At 43.1% G+C, this 18,575-nt stretch overlaps 1 protein-coding gene across 1 annotated transcript in view; it reads right to left on the bottom strand.

The window, feature by feature from the left end:
• Positions 1 to 18,575, bottom strand: part of LOC106507571 — a 292,237-nt gene that overhangs the window by 50,532 nt on the left and 223,130 nt on the right. The window lies entirely within an intron of this gene.

Raw genomic sequence — 18,575 nt, 5'->3', positions numbered from 1 at the left:
AAAGATGCCATACAGAGTTTTTGTCGTGGCACAGAAGAAACGAATCTGACCAGGAACCATGAGGTTGCGGGTTTGATCCCTGGCCTCCTCAGTGGGTTGAGGATCCAGTGTGACCATGAGCTGTGGTGTAGGTTGCAGACGTGGCTCAGATGTGGCATTGCTGTGTGCTGTGGCAGCTACAGCTCCGATTAGACCCCTAGCCTGGGAACCTCCATATGCCAGGAGTGCGGCCCTAAAAACAAACAAACAAACAAGCTGCCATATACTGCTTGGCCCAGGGAGGGTGATGAGGTAGATCACTTGCTGGTTCAGAGAAGGATCCATATTCAAAGAAGCAGGAACCCTGCTCTGCACAACAATCCCACAGGCGACCAGCAGTAAAGAAAGAAGCAAGTGACAGCCTCGAGTAGGGAAACTCTGCAATTTCTGTTAACACTGGCAGAAGAGAGAACCAGTAGGTGAAGGAGTGAGGTAGATGCCATCCTGGCTGCATCCCACAGGTCCTGGAACAGCAGCTCTGACTCAGAAAGTGAGATCCATTTCCTGCGAGGCTGTGGTCTAGAATGGAATTATCAGGAAAGACAAGCCACCAAGGAAGACAAAGGCAGATTGCCCTCCACGTACAACAAACAGGAGCTTCCCCCAAGGCCATTTAACGTTTTCTCGGCAGAGGGATGCAAGCCAGTCCACATCTCCATGACCATGAACTGGAACGATATCTCTGCACTTGGATGACAGTAGCTGCATAGTAGGTCTACACACAGCAGTCAGAGCGGGGGACCAGGGCTTCCTTTTGGTTACTCAGGTCTCTGGATTCTTAGAACCTCTGTGGTATGTCTGAGTACTCCTCTTAGACGGCGTGAGCCTCCGTCCCCGGCCATGGGTAAGAGATCCGGACATTCCATTTGTTTATTTTTGTTGCTGTTGGCAACAAAGATAGTCTGAATCTTGGCAAAGGCAGGCTGCCCAGAGCCCCAGGGGGATAGAGTTGAGCACTGAGAGAAAAAGAGAAACAGACAACTGTGCGTCTGTGCTCAGCCCAGGGAATGCGATTCTAACTTCAGAGCTTGGGACCAGAGCTCCTTAAAATTCTACATTTTAGGTTCAGGTAGTCCACGGCTGCCTAATTCAGACACCTCCAGGTGGGAGAAACCTCTGCTACCAATTCAAGGAAAAACTGAGTTTCCCTCAAAAAATGGTTTCTTCTTTTCTACTGTCTCCCCAACCCCTCTTCCTGTTGTGTTATAGCAACTGAGAATCACATAAGCGACAAGGTCTCCTGCTTTGTTTTGGCCACTGCGAAGCTTAAGTAAAAATCTGGCCAATGTTCAGTGTGCAACGCTCATACAGTGACTGCCGCTTTTGTCTGAGTACCATCCCTTTTCCTTACACGAAAACAGACCCACCCAAGAATAGAGGCTTCAGAATGAGACTGGTTTGATTAACATACAAATCCCCCTAGCAGAGTTCCCCTTGTTGCTCAGAGGGTTAAGGACCCCATGTTATCTGAGGATGAGAGTTCCATGCCTGGCCTCACTCAGTGCGCTAAGGATTTGGTGTTGCTGTGGCTGTGGCATAGGCTGGCAACTATATCTCTGATTTAGCCCCTGTCTGGGGAACTTCCATGCTTTATCAAAAAAGAAAAAAAAAAAAAAAAAGAAAAAAGAAACAAAAGAGAAAATCCCCCTAGCAAGAGAGCTTTGCCCAGGTATGTCATGTAAGCCAAGCTACTTCACCCCAGTTACACAGGGCATAGAAAAACAGAGATGAGGAGTTCCCGTGGTGGCGCAGTGGTTAACGAATCCGACTAGGAACCATGAAGTTGCGGGTTCGGTCCCTGCCCTTGCTCAGTGGGTTGACAATCCGGCGTTGCCGTGAGCTGTGGTGTAGGTTGCAGACGCGGCTTGGATCCCGCGTTGCTGTGGCTCTGGCGTAGGCCGGTGGCTACAGCTCCGATTCGACCCCTAGCCTGGGAACCTCCACATGCTGGGGGAGCGGCCCAAGAAATAGCAACAACAACAACAACAACAAAAAGACAAAAAAAAAAAAAAAAAAAGAAAAAGAAAAACAGAGATGAAACACCTACAGAGAGGGTCCTGTCAGTGCTCAGGAGCTAATTCTGGCCAGCCTCAAGGCCACTTCCACATTCCTCACTACTGCAGGATTTTATAACGCCGCAATTATTTCCCTGTTCGTCCAAGGAACTCAAGGCTAGATCTCTGGCACCTGCAACCAGAACATGAAGACAGGCTCTGCCTGGGGGGTGTTTTCCTGGCTTCTGTATTTTCCCTTCATCTTGATTCCTTCTATTATTTGCTCTTTTCCTTTTGTATCACATGTAATTTTCCAAACTGCCTCAAATTCTTTGTGAGGAGTGGCAGAGTATAAACATGTACGTGGTATCAAATAATTTCAAATACGGTACTTTTTCTCTCTGACACAACTGTTGATAATGGTAGCCTGCGACATTAAGGGAAGGTTAACTTTGTTTCTGTATTTTCTGTTTCAAAAAGCAAAGAAGTGTGTGATACCTTCCGTAAAGGTTTCCCTTTGCAATAGTTAAAATAAGCCATTTCCAGTGGGATCAATGCTAAGTCTCAGTTATTTGAAAAATTCACTTTTGTGGAAAAGCACACTTCCTAAATTAACCCAGCACATGCAATATCACTATACTAAAAATACATTTAAAAAATGACAACTCACAGGACAACCAAAAGTGACGTAGGCAGCTGTATTTTAGTGTCGCCATCTTTTTTAGAAACAATTCTCTAGGCTACACAGACTTCCTAAAGCATAATAGTATTTCATCCCAGACTCTAATTTCCTAGAGACCATTGTGCATGATGATTTCATGTGTATGCCCCTGTGTACTTTGCCTAGTCAAATAAATACCTCGGCGCGATGATGTCTTATTTGATAGAGGAAAGTAAATGATAATAGGACCCATTTCTTTGGTGATCAACAGCTTAAAACATAAAACCCTTCTGGTTTTTATTTTAAATTACATTCTTTTATAAAGAAGTCATCTCAAAGGTGTACTTATTCTGAAAGTAAATGTTGCAACTGAGCCAACCTGCTAATGGGCATACACTGATTATATTGTCACACCCGCAGGGTGCTGCTGAGCCTGGTGTCAGGGGGTGTTTAATGAGGCTGAAGAGGAAAGAAGGGTTATGGCGGCTGTATTTGTCCAAAGGATAATCTGGTTTTGGCATTAACCTTAAATTAGATTAATTCTTCCCTTGGAAGAGGGTCTAAAATGCCCCTCCTGAAGTTCCCATCGTGGCTCAGTGGTTAAGGAACCCGACTAGTATCCATGAGGATGCGGGTTCGATCCCTGGCTTTGCTCAGTGGGTTAAGGATCCAGCATTGCCATGAGCTGTGGTGTAGGTCGCAGAAGCAGCTCAGATCCCATGTTGCTACAGCTCAGATTCGACCCCTAGCCTGGGAACCTCCATAATCCACGGTGCTGGCCTAAAAAGACAAAAGACAAAAAATAAAAATAAAACGCCCCTCCTTAAGCCACCATGGTCAGAGTCAATGGACCTCTCCCTCCCCAGCATCTACACCAGCACATGGCCACCAGGACCGTTGGAGGGAGGGTGTGGGGTACATGAAGGGTTCAATGTGGCAAAACAGGGAGCTCCCTCTGCACCTCCCAAAGAAGCACAGCCAGCACTAGGCAGACACTCTCCTGGGGAAGAAGAACTTGATGGAGATACATCCTTACTGATGCAAACTGACCTCAGCCTGAAGGGCAGGGAATCTGGGGTGGTTCAGCACTCATGGTACAGACACACACACACACACACACCACACACACACACGCACGCATGCACGCACACACACAATGGTTTTTTCCAAGTGGGCCAGACTTTCCCCATCAAACACAGTGGTCAAGGGTTTCTGTCAGCACTTCTGGGAAGAGGCATGAGAGGCCAAGACCAGAACCCTCTGCCTGCCTCAATCCAAGAGCCCTTTATTTCATTACATCTCTCTCCTTCCAGACACGAGTTAAAGATGCTTTGTCTCTATGTGTGCATATTTTACAAAGTTCTCAGTACGGAATATCAGTTCAGTCATGCTTAACAAAACATGCCTTCTCAGAGTGTGGTGAGGAACACGGCCTCTGCTCTGGACCAGTCAGTTCTGTCCTTTGCCCCCCTGTGCCACCTTGCCAAGGGCCTTGACCTTTAAAAGGTTTTGAGTTTTTCACGTTTTAAAACAGAGATATTAACACTACCCATTAGAGGTGTAAGGATTTATGAGACTATATGTACGTAAGGGGCTTGGTTCAATGCCTGGAACAGTTAAATGTTCAATAAATGCTAGCTATGATTATTTAATTTTCATCATAATCATGATTAGTATTATCACCGGGATTATCATGTTCATAAATCCATTCAAGGATTCTATCCTTATAGATTGAGGTGAAAGGATGGAAAGAGGAAAGAAGAGAGAAGACAGAAAAGACAGGGAAAAGGGCAGAGAAGGCAGGATGGCAGGAAGGCAGGAGCGTTCTAATTAGGATTGGAAACCCTGCCTATTTATAGCAATTAAAATTCAGATGACCACAACAGGACAAAGTATACAACGTATGTCTCCTGTGATCTTCTACTTTTTTTTTTTTTTTGATTTTCATAGTTATCACTTTCTTGAGTTTTTATAGTTGCATCACCAAATATGTGTCCCTAGACACTGTCGTTTAGTCTGGCCTGTGGTTTCTCTGATACGTCTTTTAAGTATCTGTTATTTACATGTTCCCCTTGGATCACTTTCTTTTCCTTTTCCTTACCATGTTTCAGTGAAAGAGCCTTGGTCATTTGACCTGCAGAGTTTCTCCCAGTGACCTTCTACTTTGGGCTGTTGCTGTTAGGAGATACTGGGTATCAGATCATCATGAGATCAGCTCTCAGATGGCATGCAGAGACACATGTGACACAGATTAGGAAAGATGGGAAGCACATGGAGACCTACTCAGACTCTGGGGATGACTCCCAACCACTAGCGTGCAAAGAGAGAGCACACTGAGGTCAGGCTTAGCCGGCATAACTGTCTGAGCTTGTTTGAACTGAGGGGAGGATAGTGGAGAAGCAAAACTCAGATAGTGATCATCGCCGAGGTCAGAGGGAAGTGGGGGGTCAACCAAGTAGGGACCCAGGCAGGAGGCAGAATCCTTGGGGGTGATTCCAGCACCAGCAAGGAAGTAAAGAATCCCTCTATGGGGAACTCCTCTACAAAGTAGAGACTGGAGGGGAGCCCTAATCTTGAGGGTGCGTTTGAGATTTTATGTGAATTAGACCACCTGCCAGCTCTGCATGCAATTCTCTCAAAACTTCCCACTGCAGATAAGAAGAGTCTCAGCTCCTTGTGATGGCTGGAAGATGCCCAAGTGAGCCAGATCCTGTCTACTCTCCCAGCCTCATCTTCCCCACCTGCTCCAGTTCCTCAGCTGCACCAAGCTCCCTCTCATTCCGGGGCCGTTGCGTTTCCTTCATCTCATTGGAAGGTTCTTCGCTCATCCTCACATGACCAGCTTTGCCTCATCACACAGATCTCAGCACCAATGTCATCTCCTGACAGACACTCTCTGCTGTATCAACCTATTTAATCTCTTCAGAGCATATATGACAAAAGTCAACTTGTTTACTTTTTTGTTGTTTTTTTGTTTTCGTCGTACTGTGTATTATCTTTCTCTCTCCCGTGGTCTCCAAAGGCCATGTCTGCCTTGCTGCATTCCACACTGCTGTAGCCCCAGCGCCAAGAACAAGGTCTGCCAGTGGGTCGATGTGCTAGAAATACATGCTGTTCAGGTGGCTGAAGAGTCTTGAGGTGAAAATGACACTCCAGACCTCACGTGCCATTCACCATCCATCGTCAATGCTGTGGCCTGGCCAGCGGTTGCCACCCCCACCCCACTAGGACTAACTAGAGCCAGCCAGGTAAGCTATCAACTCTATACAGAATCACAGTAAGTCCATTCTCAGTGTGGCTACATGCTACAACGTAAGAACATGTGGCTAGTGGAGAATAGAAGCAGAGGACTGCATTACTATTGCTCAAGGACAAAGGCATAACCAGTGATGGCATCAGTGAAGGGCATGGCAGGGCACTGGAGCAAGAACTCAGCTTCTGTTCTACTTAGCAGAGAACAGAGGCACTTCTTCTGCCATGACACCCCTGAGAGCCATGACGTTAAGTTTAAAAAGTGGACCCACTAACTTACAGGTGATGTCCAGATGGGCATTTGGACACCTTTTTCTTCCATGAAGACTGCATGGTTTGGAACGGTCTTTAAAAAATGGTTTTAGAAATGCATTGATGCTGTCTGACTGCCACGCAGAATTCCTCTTGATGGCACATAACACTCACAAAAGAACCTTTTAAAGTTCAATTTTAATGCCTGAGATGCCAGTTTGCAAACTAGTTTCAATTCTATTCTGATTCCAAAGAAAAAAATTACATGAGAATTCAGGATTTGAGAAATATGGTTCCTAGTCACAGAGACGAGCTGTAAAAATGGAAAACATGTGGGGTAAATAATACACACTGAGGACAAGGCGAAATATATGAAAAACTTGTATCTGTACTTTTGTTTTTGCTGTGCAGTTTACACAAATCACTGCCTGAGCATTAATATTTATACTCCGAAGCATTTTTTTTCTACCATGCCCATCAAACTGTCATATAATCAGGGTAGTCAGTATATCACATAGCACAGGGGAGAACAACTTGCCGGCCTCCATTCCTGTAAATATTTTCCTTTTGTGCTGGATTAAGATTATCCTCATGGTAGGGGTCCTTGTGGAAGCAGTTTGCCAGCATATTTTATGATTTAAAAAAACAGGGACACTTCAAGTTTCCACAAAGTGGGTGTTTATGTTCTGCATGGGAGAGACCTTTCTGACCTAACCCCTAAAGTTTTTGAAGTGTATTCATCCTGAATTTATTTTTAAGCTAAAGAGAGGTCCGTTTTCTGCAGAGAGATGTTGTTCTTGGCAGAAATCACAAATACCAAATTCATTCTTGGATTATGGCTTGTGTGAAAGTACCCCGGCTGCCTCTTAAAGCTTCTAAAGGGATACTGGCTCTTGCACTGCCCCTACTCAAATAACTACAGCACGGCTTAACATCTCAAACCCTGAGGAAAGGGCTTGAGGGCCTTCGAAAGCCTGTGCATTCTGACCCCAACCTTCCTTTACCATGATATTTATTTCTCAGCGCTTCCCTTCTGCTTGGGGGGTGGGGGGAGGTGACAGACACAGCACCAGGGCTGAAGTCAGGCAGACCTGGCTTTATCGCTCGCTTTTGCTCTATAGTCTGTGCCTGACTTGGCCTATTTCAAATGTTACTGCAAAATTTGGATCATAATGGACAGTCACTACAGAAAAGCGGTTAAAAGCTCTGGATCTAGAAAAAGACTATCTGAATTTACATCTTGGCCCTTATGCTTGCTTGTTCTATGGGAGTTAGCACAAGGATTTGATTTTTCTAGGTGTCATTTACCTCATCTAGTAAATAGAGCTGACATGAGTATCTCCTTTCACAGTTTGTTGTGAGCAGTAATATGTACAGCAGCTAGCTACTGCTGTATAACAAACTAAAAAAGGTCAATGGCTTAAAATAAAAACCTTTAGTAGTGCTCATGAGTCTATGGGTTAGCTGGGCAGTTCTGTCTTAGCTGGACTCACTTCTGCATGATTATTACGCATCATTAGCTACAAGTTGGGTAGGAAGCTTTACTGAGCTTGGCTGTGCCCCTTCATGTGGTTGAGAGTTAGACGGCTCAAGATTAGTCTAGTCTGATCTTGGATAGAACGACTGGCTTCTCTTCTACATGGTGTCTTATTCTCCAGCAGGCTCTCTTGGACTCGTTCTCATGGTGGATGGACGAAGAGGGGGAGAGAGAAAGGGAGGGAGAGAGGAAGAGAGAGAAAGAGAGGGAGAGAAAGAGAGATCATTTCTGCCACAAAGCAAAGCCAAAGTCAGAGAGAAAGGGGTTTCCAAGTCACAGAAAGGAACCTGGGTACAGAGAGACCAGTAATTTGGAGCCAACGGTATGATCAAGGTAGCACAAAGTGCAAAGTACTCAGTATAAAAATGATCTTACAGCAACTTCTTAATAAAAGTTGGCTACCATGACTGAACAGTGCCTGATAAGGCCATTATGAGGATTCGATCTCAAAGAGATAACCATGAGGGCACTGATGTTATTCACAATGGAATGGGCCACTAAATAGCGGTGGTCATGCCCCCCTGTATCCCAGACTGGCGACGCTCCATCTTCTGTTCTTTCTACACGTCTTTGCCATACACACACTCTAGGATGCCCTATCGGAACCTTCAAGGTCTTGTTCCTGATTGTTCCCATTCCCCAGTAAGATCCCCCTTCCAGTGACCCTGCAGCACCCTTTATCTTCACCCTGTGTCATCCAGCCCCTTCTTCCTTAGATTTTGGGTATTGATGATGATGCACTGTCTCCCTGATGATTCTACTACCTCCTTGAGAGCAGGGGCTGTTTAGGAATCATAGGTTTTACTTCTTTCCAACACCCAAGTACTAGACAAATTTGGGAGTTGGGGTGGAAGAACAAGGGTGAGGGAGAACACTAAGTTGTATTTTATTTCCCGGCTTTAGGAATACTGGCTAATCCTATTAATATATTAAATTATTTTTGCACTAGTACCTCCATGGTTTACTGGAAGAGACAGAAAGATTTATAATTAAGTTCTGTATTTTGTTTAAGTTTGGTTTGCTGTTTATCTTTAAAATCTTACCATTAGAACTTTGTTCCTTATGCTTAAGGCATGATTACTCCTTAAAATGGCTCGTCTATAAATTACTTTTATGATAATTGATGCAGTGTTTCAGATGAGGTGTTTACTTATACTAATTTATGCCTAATAACTCTCCTATGCAGATGTCTCTTAATCCTGCTGTCTCCTTCAGTCTTAACCTGAATCCACTGATATTTGCAGGATGTGACAACTGTTTGTGTTCCCCAGAAATCATCACTTTGTGTCCAAAGCCCTAGAGAGCAGTGACTATTCTACTTAGCATCACCGGAGGGAGGTGCCAAGGGAAGGATGCAGCACTGCTTTGCACCCCTCACAGAGCAGCTTTCAAAATTCCCCTTCAATGGGTCCCTTTTCCTCTGTGCAGGCAGCCAACCTGCTACTCTTAGCTCCTCTCCTCCCAGGTGGCAACCTTGCTCAAACTTCACGGGTTTTCTAGGTCTTTCACTTTTCTACTTTTCTGGAGAAAGAGTCAAAATTAAACCAACACCCACCCTGAGGGTAGGAGTTAGAACTAGTCACAGGTGACATATTACTTTCCTGTCATCCTACAGGCCAAATTTTCATGCTTTGCAAAACCATTCATTTCCTGGCTGTCAGAGAGTTTTATATTATGCCTTCTGGTTTTAGGGGGCATCATGCTGGTGTTAATTCAGGGGTTTATTTTTTAATATCGATGTTAGATTTACTTTACTCTGCCAGTGTCTCTGGAGGAAAGGCGGCGGATAAATATAAAGCATCATAATTAACTATTATTACATTGATGTGTAAAATATAACTTATTCCTGACAGTTTGGTCGGTTGGAATTAGATGACGTTTAAATATTTCAGACCAGCTCTCAATACCTGTGACTTTTGCTCACGCTTTTGATATTTTCAATGTTTAGAACCCTAGTGAAGCAGGCAAATTATTCTGTGGAAGCAGAGCATGGTGGGGGGGGGGAAACTGCATGGGTTTATCTAGATCAAGTTTAAGTTCTACTCTCTAAGCACTGGCTGGAGGGGGTCTGTCTAAATGGAAGTCTCTGCAGAAAAAGTAGGTTGTTCTGCTAACCTTGGTCTCAATGAGCACCTGCATAAAATAGGTGCTGAGCAAAACAATTATGAACTTAGTCTGAATAAAAACATCAATGCAGAAAAGAAGAGACAGGTGAACTCTCTTCTTTAAGAGGGACTTGGAAATGTGGCTCTAGGCTGCCCTGAGGTATTGAATGTGAATGGGGCCCTGGGAGAGCAAACCATTTCCCCAGGAGGAGTGAAGCCTTTTGAATATTCAGGTTGAAGGAGGAGAGATCTGAGCAGGGTAATGATGGAAGAAGAATGGCTGCTCACATGAAGGGTAGGAGCTGAAAAGATGACAGAATTGTTCGTCTCTTCCAAAAGGCAGAGCAGAACCAATGCAAAGGTTGATCCAGAGAAGTAAATCAGGGCCACATAAAAAGGAATTCCTAGAGATAAGAGTAATTCAACAATGAGATCACTTTCCTTTAAATATTAGGATCCCTCACTCTGTTTTCTGAACGTTGAATGGGAATAATATTATTCACCAACAATCAAGCTTCCAAACTAGGGTGAGGGTGACAGGGATGATTCAGACAACTCTACAATTTCATGGTTTTAGTCAGAGAAGATCTGGAAGAAGTTGAGTCTAGAGCTGGGTCCTAAGTGACAATGAGGGATTCACAGACAACACATGAGGTGAAAGAAGCAGCCAAGCAGAGGTTAAGAGTAAGAACTTTTGCGGTATGTATGAGGAAAGTGATAAAAAACATCTCCTATTGGAGGCAAAGCTGATGGAGAGGATTGTGGAAGATAAACCTTGGTGTATATCCTGGGTCTCAAGCACCCTGGGAAACTTTTTTTTAATAACTTAATGAATTTTATTACATTTATAGTTGTACAACTATCATCAAAACCAAATTTTACAGCATTTCCATCCCAAGCCCTCAATGCATCCCCCCACCCTCCAACCTGTCTCATTTGGAAACCATAAGTTTTTCAAAGACTGTGAGTCAGCATCTGTTCTGCAAAGAAGTTCATTGTGTCCTCTTTTTACACTCCACATGTAAGTGATAGCATTTGATGTTGGTGTCTCATTGTCTGACTGACTTCACTTAGCATGATAATCTCTAGGTCTTTCCATGTTGCTGCAAATGCTGTCATTTCCTTCCTTTTAATGGCTGGGTAATATTCCATTGTGTACATGTACCACATCTTCTTGATCCACTCCTCTGTCGATGGACATTTAGGTTGTTTCCATGTCTTCACTATTGCATATAGTGCTGCAATGAACATTGGAGTACACGTGTCTTTTTGAGTCATGGTTTTCTCTGGATAGATGCCCAGGAGTGGGATTTCTGAGTCAAATGGTAGTTCTATTTTTAGTTTTCTGAGGAATCTCCATACTGGTTTCCACACTGGTTGCACCAATTTACATTCCCACCAATGGTGTAATGCAATCCCTATCAAATTGCCAAGGACATTTTTCAGAGAACTTGAACAAAATGTTTTAAAGTTTGTCTGGAAGCACAAAAGATAAAGAATAGCCAAAGACATCCTGAAAAAGAAAAAGGGAGCTGGAGGAATCAGGCTCCTGGACCTCAAAGCAATAGTCATCAAAACCATATGGTACTGGCATAAAAACAGAAATATAGATCAGTGGAACAGGATAGAAAGCCCAGAATTAAACCCACACACCTACAGCCAACTAATCTATGACAAAGGAGACAAGAATATACAATGGAGAAAAGACAGCCTGTTCAATAAGTGGTGCTGAGAAAACTGGACAGCCGCATGGAAAAGAATGAAATTAGAACACTTCCTAACACCATACACAAAAAGAAACTCAAAATGGATTAAAGACCTACATATAAGACCAGATAATATAAAACTCTTAGAGGAAAACATAGGCCAAACACTCTCCAACATAAACCACAGCAACATCTCAGATCCGCCTCTTAGAGTAATGATGGTAAAAACAAAAATAAACAAATGGGATCTAATTAAACTGAAAAGTTTCTGCACAGCAAAGGAAACCCTAAACAAAATGAAAAGAAAACCCACAGAATGGGAGAAAATCTTTGCAAATGAATTGACTGACAAGGGGTTAATCTCCAAAATTTATAAACACCTTCTGCAGCTCAATACCAAAAAAAAAAAAAAAAAACCAAAAAAACCCATCAAAAAATGGGCAGAAGATCTAAGCAGACAATTCTCCAAAGAAGACACATGGATGGCCAAAAAACACATGAAAAGATGTTCAACATCACTCATTGTTAGAGAAATGCAAATCAAAACTACTATGAGGTACCTCCCACCTTACACCAGCCAGAATGGCCATCATCAAAAAGTCTCCAAACAATAAGTGCTGGAGAGGGTGTGGAGAAAAAGGAACCCTATTACCCTGGGAAACTTTTGAATTACAAGATAGGGAGAGGTTGGGGAAAAAATATATTTGGTACAGTATTTAAGGGAGATGACTAAGTTGGAGAAAGAATTAAAATGTGAAATATGACAGGAGGATGAGAAAATATTAAATACATGAAGTGAAGATGAAACTCACATCTCCAGCACACCAGGAGAGGCAGCTGTGACCCTTCACAGTACATGGTGTTAGCCTAGTTTTCACATCTATCTTTTGCACCATGAGCTGTGGTTGGCAGGGCCTCTATTCTGCTTACCACTCTACTTGGCTCTTAGTATGTGCTTAATGTATAATTATTAAATAAATAATCCAGCTTCAGAATGAGATGAAGAGAGCACATGCATCTGGCAAAGACTAGTATGCATGAAAATACTGAGAGTTTAGAATTCTGGAAATACATTTGAAGAGACACTTGTTGTTGATGGGAACTACCTTTCAGCTTTAACCCATGTTGATCTATCCACAAACTACTTGAGCCTTCCTCTTCCCAGGAAAGATACGGGGTGTTTCCCTTTGGTTTTGTTTTACAACAAAATATATGCTTAAAAATGAACAGAAACAGAACACGGTAACTAAAGAGGATGCCAAAAATAGCACCACCCCCCACCTTTAAAGGTGGTCTCACCCCACCTTCTAGCAAAGACAAGTTGTGATCATAGTTGTTTGTTTAGGTCAGATCATCAAGCTTCCCTCACAGGAAATCACAGCCAGAAAAGCAGAACATTAGTCAAATGGGAACTGGAAAATTTGTGTAGCAGGTGTCAGGCTCACAAGCCACATTTTCAAGGCAGGTGAGGTGGTTGGTGATAGACTGTCTCATCCTACCCAAGGAAGCAAATGCTGTCCATGACTTTGGTAGTTGCCTGTCCTCATCTCCTTGGGCACCTTCAAGTTCAGGGAATCTTTGGAACACTAAGACCAAGATCTCTGTCCATATGCATGGCCATGTACACCCATGGCCTTAGTCTGTGTGTGGCCCAGAGAAGCAACTCTGAAATTTAATGGTCCTTTCTCAGACACCCCATTGGAAGCTGGATTGTCTACTGAGCTGCCTTTAGAACTAACTTCAAGTTTAAAGTATCTATACAAATCATGGTAAAATTTTACAGATGATGCTAGATGGGATAATAATATATTATAAAAGGAATATGCATTTAAAGCCAGATGTTCCTGAGTTTAACTTGAAATGTCACTACAATGTAGTGTAGTGTGTGACCATGGGAATTCTTCTAATCTCTGTGACCTTCCATCATCTTACCTGTTAAATAAGAATAAATGAAATACCTAAAGTATATAAGAGCTCTTGATTTTTAGTAGGATGACAATAATTATTGAACTTTATAATTAAACAAACTTACACAGTGTGTAGGGGGAGGAGTGGGTGTGAATGCACATAGGCTCCTGTGCTTTTAAGTAGATACCCATTTTTTAACTCATTTCACCACCAACAATTTGTGACTTGAGTGACTTCCTCAAAGTCATTCAAATGATCATAGGCAGGATGAGCACACAGAGCTCATGATTCACACCCCAATACTCTTCTCTAGAAGCTAAATGACAGCCAAGGCCATAAGAATCTAGATGTGGTATTTTCTTTCTTTCTCTTTCTTTCTTTCTTTCTGTCTGTCTGTCTGTCTGTCTGTCTGTCTGTCTTTTTAGTGCCTCACCTGTGCAGCATAAGGAGGTTCCCAGGCTAGGGGTCAAATCTGAGCTGTTGCTGCTGGTCTATGCCAGAGCCAGAGCAACGCCAGATCTGAGCCACATCTGGGACCTACACCACAGCTCATGGCAACACCAGACCCTTAACCTACTGAATGAGGCCAGGGATTGAACTGGCAACCTCATGGTTCCTACTTGGATTCGTTTCCATTGCACCATGACGTAAACGCCTAGATGTATTTTTGGAGTTCCCGTCGTGGCTCAGTGGTTAATGAATCTGACTAGGAACCATGAGGTTTCGGGTTTGATCCCTGGCCTCGCTCAGTGGCTTAAGGATCTGGCGTTGCCATGAACTGTGGTGTGGGTCACAGATGTGGCTCGGATCCCACGTTGCTGTGGCTGTGGCTGTAGTGTAGGCCGCCAGCTACAGCTGTGATTAGACCCCTAACCTGGGAACCTCCATATGCCACTGGTGCGGCCTTAGAAATGCAAAAAAAAAAAAAAAAAAATGTGGTATTTTCAAGTTTTCTTCACGGAGAGCATTACATCCACAGATTTCTCCTTGAAGAGTCTAAAGTGAACAACAGCAAACCTCATCCTAAATGAGGGAGAATCTAACAAAGAGTCACTCTTCAGGGACTACATCTTTTACGGTGTTCTTGAGAACTGATCTACTTCATTACAGATCAAGTAAATTATTTTAGAAGCACAAAGACCTATCAATGACCAGATATTTCAAGTTAATATGGACATCTTCTGATGAATGGGATCACGGTGGAGTAGGAAGAATTAGGTCAATAAGGATTTGAATCTATGCTTTGGAGCCCAAAGGAGGTGCATAAATTTGACAAAATTATGAATTCACTCCAGCCTTAGTTTTCTCATCAGCAAAATGGGTATACAAAATCTACTTTAAAATCTGTATGCAGTGTGAAACAGCATCCATTTATCAGGCAACCAAGAACCAACACATCAAAAACAAAGACATTTTATTACTCTTCTGCCTTTGAAAGATGTTGCTAACAGAGTGTATGATAGCATATAATTCTATCTCAGAAGACTTGTTCTGTAGACAAAACCCAGCAGCTGTGAAGGCAGCCTTTACTAGGAATTACTAGGAATTACTTGGAAAGTAAAGCACCAATGATGATCCCAAGCTCTTCAATATCTTTGACATTTCTGGTGTCAAGGCCCAGTCAGGGCTGTGATTGATAACGTCATGAAAAGTCTCCCACTGTATTCTTCACTTTTCAAATCAAGACCACAACAAACAAACAAATCAATTAGTTAATAAGCAAGAGGAAACGGGAAAAAAATACCCTGGAAGCTCTGAGAGGCCCAGGAGGCTGGAGCAGCTCCACTCCCCAGGGCTGGCTCTCTAGGAGGAGCACAGCACTGCTCCTGAGCTCGCATCGTGCTAACTCAGTGAATGAGGCTGCTGTTCTCCTATACCACTGAAATCACACTAGGGTTTGACAAATCCCTTTATATCCCTCACTGAAAGAGGATTCATAAACATCACCCTTCGGAAGGGAATTTTAAAGATAGTTCTTTCTTTGTGATCATACATCAAAGCAAGGATGGCATTCCCCTTGTTCTTATGTGAACGGTTATTAGTCTTACAAACTAAATTGGTGCAGGGTCTTGGTGGGGAAATTAACAGTTCATTTTCAGAAGGCAAGAAAATGACAGTTTGGGCAGCCCTATAGGTTCACTGCCTAGAAGGTAACTGGGCCTTGGATCTCTTTTATTGCCAGGCCTGCCAGGGCTCCCCCAACCTGATTTTAAGTTAATATTGGGGGAATCTGGATGACTTTGCTCTTCTCCTAATGGATCTGAGCACCAAAATCACAACAGCTCTTCTTCTGCTTGAGATTTTCACAAAAGAAACATGGAACATCTGGACATGATCAGATACAAATGGGCATTCACACTTGGGGTACCACATGCAAGGAGGATATTCCACCCCTCTCAGCGACATGACCTGACACAGGTAGCTTCACCTTCTCAGGTCTCAACTTTTCCTTCTCTAATTAGTAGAGCTGTTGATAACATCTTTCTAAAGCCTTGGAGGTCCCACACGGCATGCTAGTAAGATCCAGTTTCCCCTGCCTGTGAAAAGGTGTTATGTACTCAACTGTGTTCCCCTCAAGTTCATATTCTTAGGTCCTAACCCTCATCACCTCTCACTGTGACCTTACTTGGAGACAGAGTCTTCACAGAGGTCATCCAGTTAAAGTGAGGTCATTCAGGTGGACCCTGATGCCATCTGACTGGCATCTTTGTAAACAGAGGGAATTTGGACAGAGATAACGTACATAGGGAAGATAGTGGGCAGATGGAGGGAGAATGTCATGTAACATGAAAATGGCCGTGGATGCGCTAAGTCTTGAGAGAAGCCTGGAGAAGGTCCTTCCCTCATAGACTTTAGAGGGAACCTACCCTGCTGATTCCTTGATTTTGGATATCAAGCCTCCAGAACTGTGAGATGATATATTTCTGTTCTTTATGCCAGAATGAGGGTGGTTCTTTGCTGTGCAGGGCTAGCAAACTATTGTATAAGGGCTGGTGGATTCTGGTGCTCCTTCTGGGAGTGGTGACTAGGAGGCACAGGACCCGAAGTTCAACAGGACTCTCGTTCTCCAATCAAAATCGTCTGCTGAAATGATTGGCCCTTCCAAACACTCAGGTTAGCATCTAATTACTTCAATAACACAGTTCAATAACACAGTTACCATGACAACTAGATATATTTTAGTTCCAGAATTTGAACCTAACATGCCCAAATCTCCACAGGATATTTTCTTTGACTGTGAGTAAATTAAGCAAAGCCCATGCACACATAACACATTCTCCCGAAAACATTAAAAAAGGGCTCAGAGCCTCTGGCTCAACCCCCAGTGTTCAAGAATATGACACATTCATTGCCATTAACCATCCCTGCATTCTACTGACATTTATTCATTCAATTGGCATTTACTGAGCAACTACTGCATTTACTGAGCAACTACTATGTGCCAAGCACAGAATGAGAATTCTTGGCAGACAAACTGCTCATAGCAGAGAAAGCTTGAGATTGTTTGAATGTCTGGATCGAAAAATGATGTATTTGCCCATGGTAGGTTGGGGAGTGGCATGGGCTTCATGAGAAGAGAGGCTGTGCCTTGCCATTCATCACTTACTTCTCTGTGATGTAACAAAGTTCCAAGTACCTTGTAGGTGCTTAACAAATGTGTGCTGAACAAATGAATGGATGAAGACAATAAAATTCAAAAGAACACTGCAACTGGACTGGGACTCATCAAACATTGAAACATTTGGTCCTGGAGGTAAAAATAACAGCAGCTAATATTTATTGAGCACTTACTATGCTCTAGGCCCTAATCACTCCAAATAAAATAGTATACTTTTTGTGTAACATTCACAAAGGTCTTTGCTATAGTGAGGCATGTGTCCATTCTGTGGATGGAGAAAACAAGTCTTTTAGAGACTAGGGCAACTGCCTATGGTTATAAAGAAACAGACCTGCATTTAGAACCAAGTTCAAAGTCATGCCCCCTTGGACTGCTGCCCCTCCTCCCATTTTCCTTGGAACCCCAAGTGTGGTGCACACACTCTGTCTATGCTGCAATCTCCTAATGAGAAGTAAGATGGTTAGTTGCTCATATTTATACTCTTAAATGTTTCTCACTAATTTTCATGTGCAACAGCCCTAAGAAGCAACTTGAAGAATCTGGACATGTTTTCTCTTCTTCCCACTCTCAGCAAACCCTCTAGGGATTTCTGTTCAACCTTATGTCAAAAGCGAAGTATGATCAACCTGCAACGTCTCCTGACAGGAGCATGATCTGGCTCCGACTGACATCTCACTTGGCAGGATTTTAACACTAATTCCCAAAACTGTCATGGAATGTCATTGGTTTGAATTTACAAAATTGATAAAGTATTGATTCGTGTTAGTAAACCAGAAGCCCTGAACTTAAGATGTAAGTTAATTGCGGTTAAACGGTGTCATCTCTTGATGGAGAGCACGGTTTTAGGCTGGTTTTGTTGGACCCTGCAGATTGCTGAGTCCCAGCAAGTTGCTGCCTTCCTAGCCCCAATTCAAATAAAGAGGAGACTTAGGTTCTGGAACTGCTGAGCAGAGTCAGACTGAAGAAAAAGGAGTAGGATGTCAGGGTCCTTAATTATAATAATGAAAGCAAAGCAACTTGACCTTCCTCCTTAATGGTGAGTTTTCTGGAATAGAACAGAAATAGAAAATTACATTTCTTTGAAATTTAGATGTGGGTGTGTTGGGGGTGGGAGTGTGGGAAAGGAGTGGAAAGGGCTGATCCGTTTTTAAAGCATATAAACATTCCCATGGGCCATTCTCTGTGTACCATAAACTTGGCCCGCTGCCATCAGGTATGCATGTTTTTTTTCATTTATTCAAGCACGTGTTCAATATCCCTTATCTGCTGGGCCTGACACTGTTCTGGGTGACTGGAACAGTGGCTGACAATGTTGAGCAAGACGTGCCAGTACTCAAAGCCCTCAAATCTAATAAAAATATAGAGATATAAAGATAGCAATCAGAGAAGAACAGTGTGCAGGGGGAGAATGCCACAGATACAACTAACTCAGCTTGGGGAGGTGGAGTTAGAGACTAATTTTAAGGGAAGGGGGTCATCCATGGGACCTTTACATGTGCAGA

The sequence above is a fragment of the Sus scrofa genome, chromosome 6 (assembly GCF_000003025.6).
Source record: "Sus scrofa isolate TJ Tabasco breed Duroc chromosome 6, Sscrofa11.1, whole genome shotgun sequence".
NCBI lineage: Eukaryota > Metazoa > Chordata > Mammalia > Artiodactyla > Suidae > Sus > Sus scrofa.
Note: the sequence above shows the minus strand (reverse complement) of the source record. Positions and strands in the feature narration are given on the sequence as shown.